A 9,613-nucleotide genomic window follows, 5' to 3' on the forward strand; every position below is an offset into this window, starting at 1 on the left:
ACACCATGAATTCAAAACAACATTTATTATAAAAATTACCTATTTAAATTGACGTATTAACGTGACGTGTAACGTGCAGCTGCCCCTTTACTCAATCTCTGGCGTCGCGTCATTGCTTCTCATTTTCAGTGTATCTCGCTGGCTATTTGCAAATAATAAGTGAGGGTCGAGCACAGTGCTGTCGCACAGAACATAAAATCCGCTTTGTATGGGAAATTATTCTTGTGGATTATTTTTTAGATAATATAGAAGATTTCACTCCTTGCTTTAATGTTAACAACTGCATAAGCATTTCTGACAAGCAGAAGCGGCGCAGGAACATTTTTCTTGGAAGGGGCACAAGATTAACAGTGTAGGGGCATGGAAAATTCCATTTTAGAACAGGACACATGAATTTCCTGTTTCTTAGTGAAATATTTATAATTATTATTTCTTAATTTTTGAGGATTTTTGATAATTTTAAAAACAGATAATTCCGAAATATATGAAGATCTTGGGCCTCGTTCTGCACTCATTAGGGATTTAATGGAAATTGTGAACAAATATAGGTCTACCTCTACATGTATCAATTTTAATGCCTGATGGAATTTAAAAGGAGGATCAGGATGAGAATGATTCCACCCCTGTTTTAAACCATCCCGCGACGCCAAGGGTCCCGGGTTCGAATCCCGGTCGGGTATGGTTGTTTGTGAATGTCCATTTTCATCCATTTCATCATTTCATCACTCATCCCCATCTTCGCAAATTAGGCAAGAGGCACAAAACGCGAAGTAAAATAAACTAAATCAATCAATCAATCAATTAAACCATCCCAACATCTAGTTGTGAATGATACAACCTTTATTTCATAATTATTTTTTTTCAATTTCAGAAACTTTGCTAACCACAATAACTTAATGAACTTGAGAAAGGAAATAGCAATCCACGTATGTGAATTATCTAATTTTCGAATATCTGGTTCTGGATTCTCCGAATGTCCAGATATTCTGATAACCATATTACTGGTTATTATTGGTCCTTCCTTAGACATTTCAGTGGGTATGAGGGGTAATTTTCTCTCTGGATTCTGCATTTCGTTACATCTGTGGACGATATGTTGATGCTACGACACCAGGTGTTCCGGGTTCGAATCCCGGCCTGACTATGGATGTTTGTGAGTGTACATTCATCAGTTTCATCATATCATCCATCACTCATCCCCCCCTTCGCAAATTAGCCAAAAGTGGAACAAAAAGAGAAGTAAAATAAAGCTAACCAATGAATCAATCAATTATGTAAGGAGAAAAAATATCTTTCTGATTTTTTGTAAATCTTCAATTTTCGTGATTTTTTTTTCATTGTTGTAAAAACCCGTCTTCTAATTTTAGGCTTCAAGGCTGTGTTTTCATTTTCTTCTGCGTACTTGAAAATTGATTCTGAAGTACCTTACTATCTAAGGACCCTACAACAGTTTTAGTGTTTTTTTGTCCATAATAATTATGGTAGCACACATAATAATACTTCATCTGGTTCAGCATTCCCTCCCGCCGCACCCTGGCGGATTGGTTAGCACATCGCGCTACGACGCCACGAGTGCTGGGTTTGAATTCCCGCCTGGGCGTCGGTATTTGTCAGTGGTCAATCATCATATTTCATCATATCATCACTCATCCCCATCTTTGCGATTAGCCAAAAGTGTCAGAAAAGCGAAGTAAATTAAAGCAAATCAATAAACAATAAGCACCCCCATCCCTTCCCCAGGCTTCCGGTCAGCGGCGTCCCTGATTTTCACTTATGAAATGTAGCAACCTAGTTGTAACTATTCGCCTTTGTTTCATCTCTCCAAAAACAAACCAGAGCTAAATAGAAATTCCTTGGTACTCATATGTTTGTCGAGATTTTATTCTAATGAAGCTGAGGCTTGGTTGATGACAGGAAAATGAGGAACGGACACTCACGAAGAACACCCAGCGCCGCCAAATAAATCCTTGGGCGGCCACAGATTCCAGGTAGTTGAGGGCTTTGGATGAACAAGAATTTTCAGACCCGGGTTACTCGATTCCGGAGATATCCATTCCCATAGATTCCGGATCCCAGAAATTCTTTATATTAGTTGTGTAGGGATGTTGTTTGAAAGGCACGAGGCTCGTATATGTCTGCCCAGCTATTCATTTCAAGAAAGAAGTTTAAGATGGTATCATGCAATGGTGATATGGTGATTGGGCATTGCCCATGGTCTAGTGCTTTATTTATATTATACATATATATTCTAGTGGTAGTTTCGAGAGAGCCTCATCTTGCGTATTACGTCTTCGGATAAGCATTTTTTTTCCTGTGGTTGGGATCGAACATATGACGGGATCGTCTCCACGATATATATTGCCAAATATCATGACGATATATCGTCTAGTTGATATCGCCTGGACGATATTTTTTTCAATATCGCGATATATCGTCTTCGCCCAACACTACTAACAAACTACTCTACGATGCACACCGGTTTTTAAACTGCAGGTCCAGTTCCGATTAGCGTATCTGTGCATAAAGTGGACATAAAACATCATCTCAAACAATCGTAGCATAGGTCCTTGTCTTCTCCTCTCACCAAATGGACCATAGGCGCATTGTATCAGATTTCCCACTTGAGTAATATTTAAGGCGAGAAGGGAAATCCTGTTTCGCCGAATATTTTGAAGGGAGAGAATTTTCCCTCGGCTGGGATATTCAGGTGTTCGCGGCCAAAGCACACCTAAATGTATTTAAGGGCATGCGATACAATAATGGGGGAACCCCCGAATGTATCCTAACCTCCACTCGCATACATTCGAGGGTATGCGCATGTCCCAGTGCCTCTGATATAAACTGGGACGGCAGTTGCTCGTATTACGGTTCACCCATTATTGTTGCACACTACCTTTATTTAAATTATCCATTAATACAGTACACACACACACACACACACACACACACACATATATATATATATATATATATATATATATATATATATATATAAAACAAATATAAGAGAAAAAAAGAACAAGAAAGAAAACATATAACACACATACATATTCATGATTCCCATTATAGTGATTTGATTATTATATGTAAATTACAAGTTACAAATTACACATTACAGTATTGTTAGTGGTCTTCACAGATTTCAGCACATAGTTGTATTTTAATATAATTTTGTCATTTTTATTTAGTTATGTTTATTTTATTTCTTTTCACATCCTTTTTCTTGTTTTATGTATGCACTGTGATCCGGATTCCGGACTCCCGGAATCTATAGTATGTTTGATCCATGCCGCAAGACGAACCGCCAGGGACAGATCGGAATAGGTTGAGGACCTTTAATTATTTGAATTTATTGTTTGGGAGATTACTCACCCCAGAGGCTAGGTGTTCTTATCCCTGTCGGTTCGTCCTACTCCTCCTATTTCAGTCCATGACTTATGTAGCTTGAGTTGAGTTTGAAATATTTTAAAATTAATATTAATTGTACAAAAGAGTAAATAAAGTCTGACAACAATAAGATAAAACAATATAGAAAAGCTAAGTTGTCGATCAAAATGGGTACACTCTGATCTTCATTATATGGCATACAGTGAATTAAGTTTTTTTTTTTTTTTTTTTTTTTTTAGTGTTAGAATTTGAATAAAAAGAATTTAAATGAATAATAATATAGTGCTTGTTTAATTTGATGTTAATTAGTTTGGGGTTTAGATTAGACATTGGAATGCCAATGTCACCAGGTGCTGGAATACCAGCATACCATAATTTTTTATTTAATTACTATCCATTTTACCTGGCTTCCGCCACTCTCAACAAACAATCTTTGTGCTTTTCCCCGGGCATCCGAACAGGACGAATTCTTCTTCTTTCTTCCAGTAGATACCTCGTAGTGCCTTCTTCTAGATACAGTAGGTGGTTCCTCATTGTTCTTCATCATTCTCTTCCTCCTGCTCGAGGACCGGGGTGATCCCCTGGGTTTGTATTCTCGTACTTCTCCTAGGTTCTTCCGGTGTTTGTTGGCTGTTTGTGGGCGCCGTGTTACGGTGTCGTGGGTTAAATTTCTTCTTTTCTTCTTTTGAGACTTCGTCAGCCAAGATCTTCAGATTTAAAATTTGCTGCTCACATAGAAGTGTTCTAATATCAAACGTAGGAAGTTCTCTTCGCAAAGTTTTGATCCTGTCAGTTGTTTCCGGGCAGAAGAAGACTCTATGCTCGGGAGAATCCTCCGTAGCTCCGCAGTATGTACATTTCGGTTCCAGGGCACTGCCAATTCGGTGAAGATATTTGCCATACGGCCCATGTCCCGTTAGAAGATGCAACAGGCCACCTGTATAAAATATTTTTGTCTGTGTGCTGCTTCGGACATCCGGGATAAAGGTATATGTCCGTCTCCCATTTTCGGCATTGTTCCATTCCTCTTGCCATCTGTCCAACAGGGATTTTCTCATTTCATGCAGGGTTGGGGTGAAGTTTCCTATACAGGAGATCATTTTGTCTTCATTTCTTTTCTTAAAAAAGTATCTACCTGCCCTCCATTTTACTTCTAAATCTAAAGGGAGATGTCCAGTCAGGGTTAGAAATGCTTCTGTGGAAGTTGTTCCAAACGCGCCTGTTGTTCTTAACAATATTCTTCGTTGAGAAGCCCTGAGAACTTTGACGTTCTTTTTCAAAGCTAGACTCTCAAACCAGGTAGAGGCTGCGTAAGTCACAATGGAGTAGTATATTGCTCGGATATATGCTTCGATTGTGCTTGGTTTCAGGCTAAACTGTTGGGATGCCACTCTGGTGAGTTTACCCATTGCCATTTCCGCCTTTGCTGTAATGTTTTTGATATGCGCTCCGAATTTTATACCCTCTCCCATGGTCACGCCGAGGTATTTAAAGTTGACCGATCTCTGTATAGCTGATCCCAGTATCCTAATGGATGGATTCCTGCTGGTGCTAAGATGGCCTTTAGCGATAACATATTTAGTCTTCTCTGCCGACAGTTCTAGTTTAGCGTCTCTGCACCAGTCTCCCAAGGCTTGTAAAGCATTGTTTGCCTTGCGTTCCACCTTAGCTCTCGAGTCGTCAGCGCAGACCAGGACGATATCATCCGCGTAGGCTATAACTCTGATCACGTCCGGATTCTCACCCAGGGTACGAAGACAAGGTTCTAAGTTAATATTCCACAGGTGAGGACCCAACACTGAGCCCTGTGGACATCCCTTCGTCGTGGTTTTTGTTAGTTTGTTATCGCCTATCCTCAGGGAGACCCTGCGATTTCTAAAATAGTCCTCCAAAATTTGAAACAGTGTGCCTCGACAATTTATGTTCTTTAAAGTCTGAAAGAAGTTAGGCCACCAGAGGTTGTCAAAGGCGCCGCTGATATCAGCGAAGATAGCTATAACTATTTTCTTGTTTGATCTTGTAACTTCTTCCTTCAAGGCGTTTATTGCATCTTCCGTCGATCGGCCCTTTGTGAAACCGAACTGGCTACCTGTGTTGCCACACATGGTTAGAAATTCTTGCAATCTTTTGTTTAACATTTTCTCGAATAATTTCCCTATAGTATTGAGGAGGCAGATGGGCCTATACGACTTCAAACTTTTATCGTCCTTCTTGGTTTCCTTTTTAATTACGACAAGTTTTCCCTCTTTCCATGATGCAGGGAATTCCTTGCGAATCAAACACAAATTAAACAGGGCCGTTATGAAGTTAATTATTTCGGGGGCGGATAGTTTAAGAATTTCTGCAGGAATTCCGTCTGGCCCTGGTGCTTTACCACTTTTTATAGTTGCCAATTCTCCAATGATCTCCTCCGGCTCGAACGGTACAATGGGTGTGGAATTTGGACATTGTCTGCAGCTTGTTCTAACCTCCTTGTTCTTTTCGTTGTCGGTTTCCTCCTCGTCATCCGGAAGTAATCCATGTAGTAGCAGTTCTCCTGTCTCCTTCATGTCTCTTGTAAAAGAGCCATCTGGTTTTCTTAGTGTTGTAATACTTTCTTCTACTTTTATTTTATTTGTCATTATTTTGTAGGGTAATCCCCACTTGTCCCGTTCCAGGTTGTTTTTAACGAACTTGCACCAGTTTTTGTATTTAAAATCCTTCAGCTCCGCTGCGTAGCGGGCTTTATCCCTGCGATATGCTTCTAAATATATTGCTCTGTTGTGAATATTTGTTTTCTGGTATTGCCTTCTGGAGTTTCGCATGTTGGCTCTAAGCTTGGTGAGATTTGTAGACCAGGGTTTTTTCCGGTTATTGTGTACTCTTCTCGGTGTTGAAGCCGCTATTCCGACCTGAAGATTTTTTGTTAGAATTTTCGCCCATTCATCTGTACTCTTCCATGGTCCGGGATTTTTTGGTAAGTTGATGTTAGCGAGTAAGATCTCCTTATCGGTCTTATTCCAATTGTACGCCGGAGCTGGTTGGTCAATTTCTGCTTGTGGTGATTCCAATCTCACATTGAAGGAGATCACATTATGATCACTGGTTGTGATCATATCATGCACCATCCAATTTTCTATTAATTTCGACATTCTGTTATTTGTCAATGTTAAGTCAATATTACTACTTGCTCCCGCTCGACCTCTATATGTAGGTGGATTTCCCTGAATATTTTCTATTATTAAATTTAGTTCCGCTATTAAATTCATCATTTTTTCTCCATTATTATCTATTTTCTTTCCAAACCATAGGGGAGAGGAAGCGTTGCTGTCCAGTGTTAAGAGCAGTTTTTGATTTGAATACGCTAGGCAGGCATTCCTGATTCGGGCAGTATACACTTCAATATTGTGGCTGTATTGGCAGTAGCAATTTATTATTATAAAATTTAGTTTGCCATTATTTACTTCTATGCAATTTATATGCGTGTCGGAAAAGTGTGCAATTTTCAAAATGGTTGTAGCCTTGTTAATTGAAACTATTGCAGATTTCGTATTTTGGTCTAGATTGTATATTACCCTTGCTCCAATAGGGGCATGGATCATCTTCCCGTTTAGGAAATATGGCTCCTGGAGTAATAGCATGTCCACATTATTGTGTCTAGCGTATGTAAAGATTTCTTCAGTCAGTTTACCTGCAGCATCTTCAGTTTGTTTTCGTGTTCCTTAATTAATGACGTACTACGGAGGTCCATAAAGGCCATGGGTTCGCCGAATTCTGTACAACCCTTCCATGACTCCTAGCAAAATCTGCATATACCTCTTCCAAATTTAATTCTAGGTCTCGTCGTCCAAAAGCTATTTTTAGTAATTCATGCAGTTTATCAGGGTCCACCGGGATATTGCTGCATCTTAGAAGCATTTTGTCCACGACTTCTGGATGCGGGAAGGCAATCTGCTTTCCTTTATCTTGTTTCAGACGGACGAGCAGGCGGAGAGCGGTTATTAGATTCTCCTTTTCTTCAAGTCGACTTAATTGGAGATTTAGTTCGAACTTTTGATATATTCGGGTGGGATCAATTGGAGAAATTGGGAGATCCGGTGGGTCCGGGTTCTTTATTTCCATCATAATAGGCTTTGTGAAGTTTGGGTACCTTACGTTTATATCTTCTTCGGGTTGAAGGGAATCTGGGTTATATGACGTTCGAAGTTGGATATTGTCGGGTTTGTTTCCAGTTGGTGATTTAGATTTTGGACAGAAGGGAGTGGCTTCTGGGTTCATTGTTGAATTTGAATGGACTTCTGGTGTGTCTGGTGGGGAGGGGGGTTGGGGGGGGGTGGATATGTGTCTCCATTTGGGAGTATGTGGGGAAATGGTCATAGCTATCTGGTGTGTCTGGTGGGGAGAGGGGTTGAAGGGGGTGGATATGTGTCTCCATTTGGGAGTATGTGGGCAAATGGTCATATCTATCTGGGGATCCTAGACATGTTAGTGACGAGGCAATCGAGGGTGTTTCTGTAGGGGTGGGTGGTGGTGAAGGGAGAATTGACTCAGGGGGCGAGGCTGGATCGACTAGACACGTGGATCCCCCAAAGGGAGGTGGAACAACAAAAGCACATAATTTCAGACCAGGGATTTTCTCGCTCAATAAAGGTTGGTAATGAACAGTAGGAGAGCCCCGCATCATGGAGGTGGGAAAAAGAAGGAAGAAGTTAATGAATTGGTAGGTTGGGGGGGAGGATATTTCGTCTATTGGGGTTGAATTAGACAGTTGAAGTGAGAGCGGGATTCTAAACGTGTGATTTGTTATATTCCTAAGTTCTTGTCTTATTCGGAGTTCGTAGGCCGCCGCTCTTGCCGCATTTCGACGTCGGCGGCTGGGGGTGTTTTTGCTTTTTCATCTATTATTATTACTCTCCATAGTTCGTTTTTTCGATCAGCCTTTGTAAAAAGAACTTCATTGTCGGGCATTCCTTAGGATTTTCGTTGCAGTTTCTTTTTCTTTTAGTGCAGGGTATACATATCCTTTGCTGTCCCTCCCTACTGCATTGTTCCCTCTCGTGTCCCACCTCACCACACCTGTCGCAGCATCTCTCCCCCCCTGCAATGCCTTGCAACATGTCCATAGTCCCTGCACGTTGCGCAGGTTGGGAGTACAAGGTAGTCCTTAATGGACAAGGACACGTATGCAAGGTGGATTTTGTCTAAGGTAAGTATTAATTTTCTGATTTTGGGGTCCAGTTCATACACCCTGTGCGAAACAGTCTTATTTCGTGGGCCGGTTTTGAATCTGAATTTGAATTTTTCTTGAAATTCCTGGTATGGCATCCCTAGTTTGCTTTCAATTTCATTGAGCACATAGAATTCTTCTGTGATTCTCGCTTCCTCCTTGCTTGTAGGAACGTCATACATAATCATCAAGGGATTACGTTTTTTAGGGAGTTCCGCGTTTAGGTGTTTGTTCTTAAGATTTGGGTTTTTTAAATTTTTTTCTACATCTTCCTTTGTGGATGTTTCAACAATTAGGGTTTTGGGGATTGATCTCATGCCCTTTATCCTTACTCCCTCCCTGACTGGATCCACAGAGGCAGTAAAGTTGTCCCAGATTGCTCTGGTGTTTTGATTATCCGTGGCAGTAATAAATACTGTGTGGCTTCCCTTATCAGTCACTTTCTGAATTTGGTTTACCTTAGCGCTTTGTTGTGCTGGTTTAGAAAGGGATTCGGCATAGGTAGGTTTGATCATTGTTGAATTAGGCTTTGCCTCCAGAATTTGGCATGCTGTTCTTAGGGATCGGCTATCTGCAACCTTTTCCATGTATAGCTGGTTTTGCTTGGCAAGTAGTTCCAAGAATTGGGCCCTTTTATCCGCTGATATACTTTTTTCTTTAGATATCATGGTTGTTAGTTCTAATTGTATTTTCTGAAATGCTCCTAATTGTATTTCTGACGAATCCGGCAGGATTTCCGCCATTTGACTTCCTGAGGGGGTGGGGGTGGGTAAGGGGTTAGGGTCGGGGTTGTCTTCATTGAGCCGCGAGGCTACAGCTAGTTCCTCATTACTGGATTGGTGTCTCCTCTTAGAGTGAGGGGGGGGGTGGATTCGGGGGGTGAGTGGGCCAAACCACCCCTTCTGAAGGGGTCGAATGGTTGTTCGGGGGGTTGATCCGATTTGGATCCCCGTCTGTTCCTCGGGGTGGCTCCGGGAGGAGCCGGCATTCTTCTTACTTAACTATACGACACTTGTAATG

At 41.1% G+C, this 9,613-nt stretch overlaps 1 protein-coding gene across 1 annotated transcript in view; it reads right to left on the bottom strand.

Moving 5' to 3' along the window:
- The window catches only part of LOC146004332 (uncharacterized), a 381,568-nt gene extending 377,136 nt beyond the window's left edge, over positions 1-4,432 (bottom strand). The window contains exon 1 of the mRNA XM_083143104.1: positions 3,791-4,432. The gene's annotated coding sequence lies outside the window, so the exon portion shown is untranslated. The remainder of the gene's footprint in view (positions 1-3,790) is intronic.
- Positions 4,433-9,613: the final 5,181 nt, after the last annotated feature.

Source organism: Lepisma saccharinum, chromosome 21, assembly GCF_977018435.1.
Source record: "Lepisma saccharinum chromosome 21, izLepSacc3.1, whole genome shotgun sequence".
Taxonomy (NCBI): Eukaryota; Metazoa; Arthropoda; class Insecta; order Zygentoma; family Lepismatidae; genus Lepisma; species Lepisma saccharinum.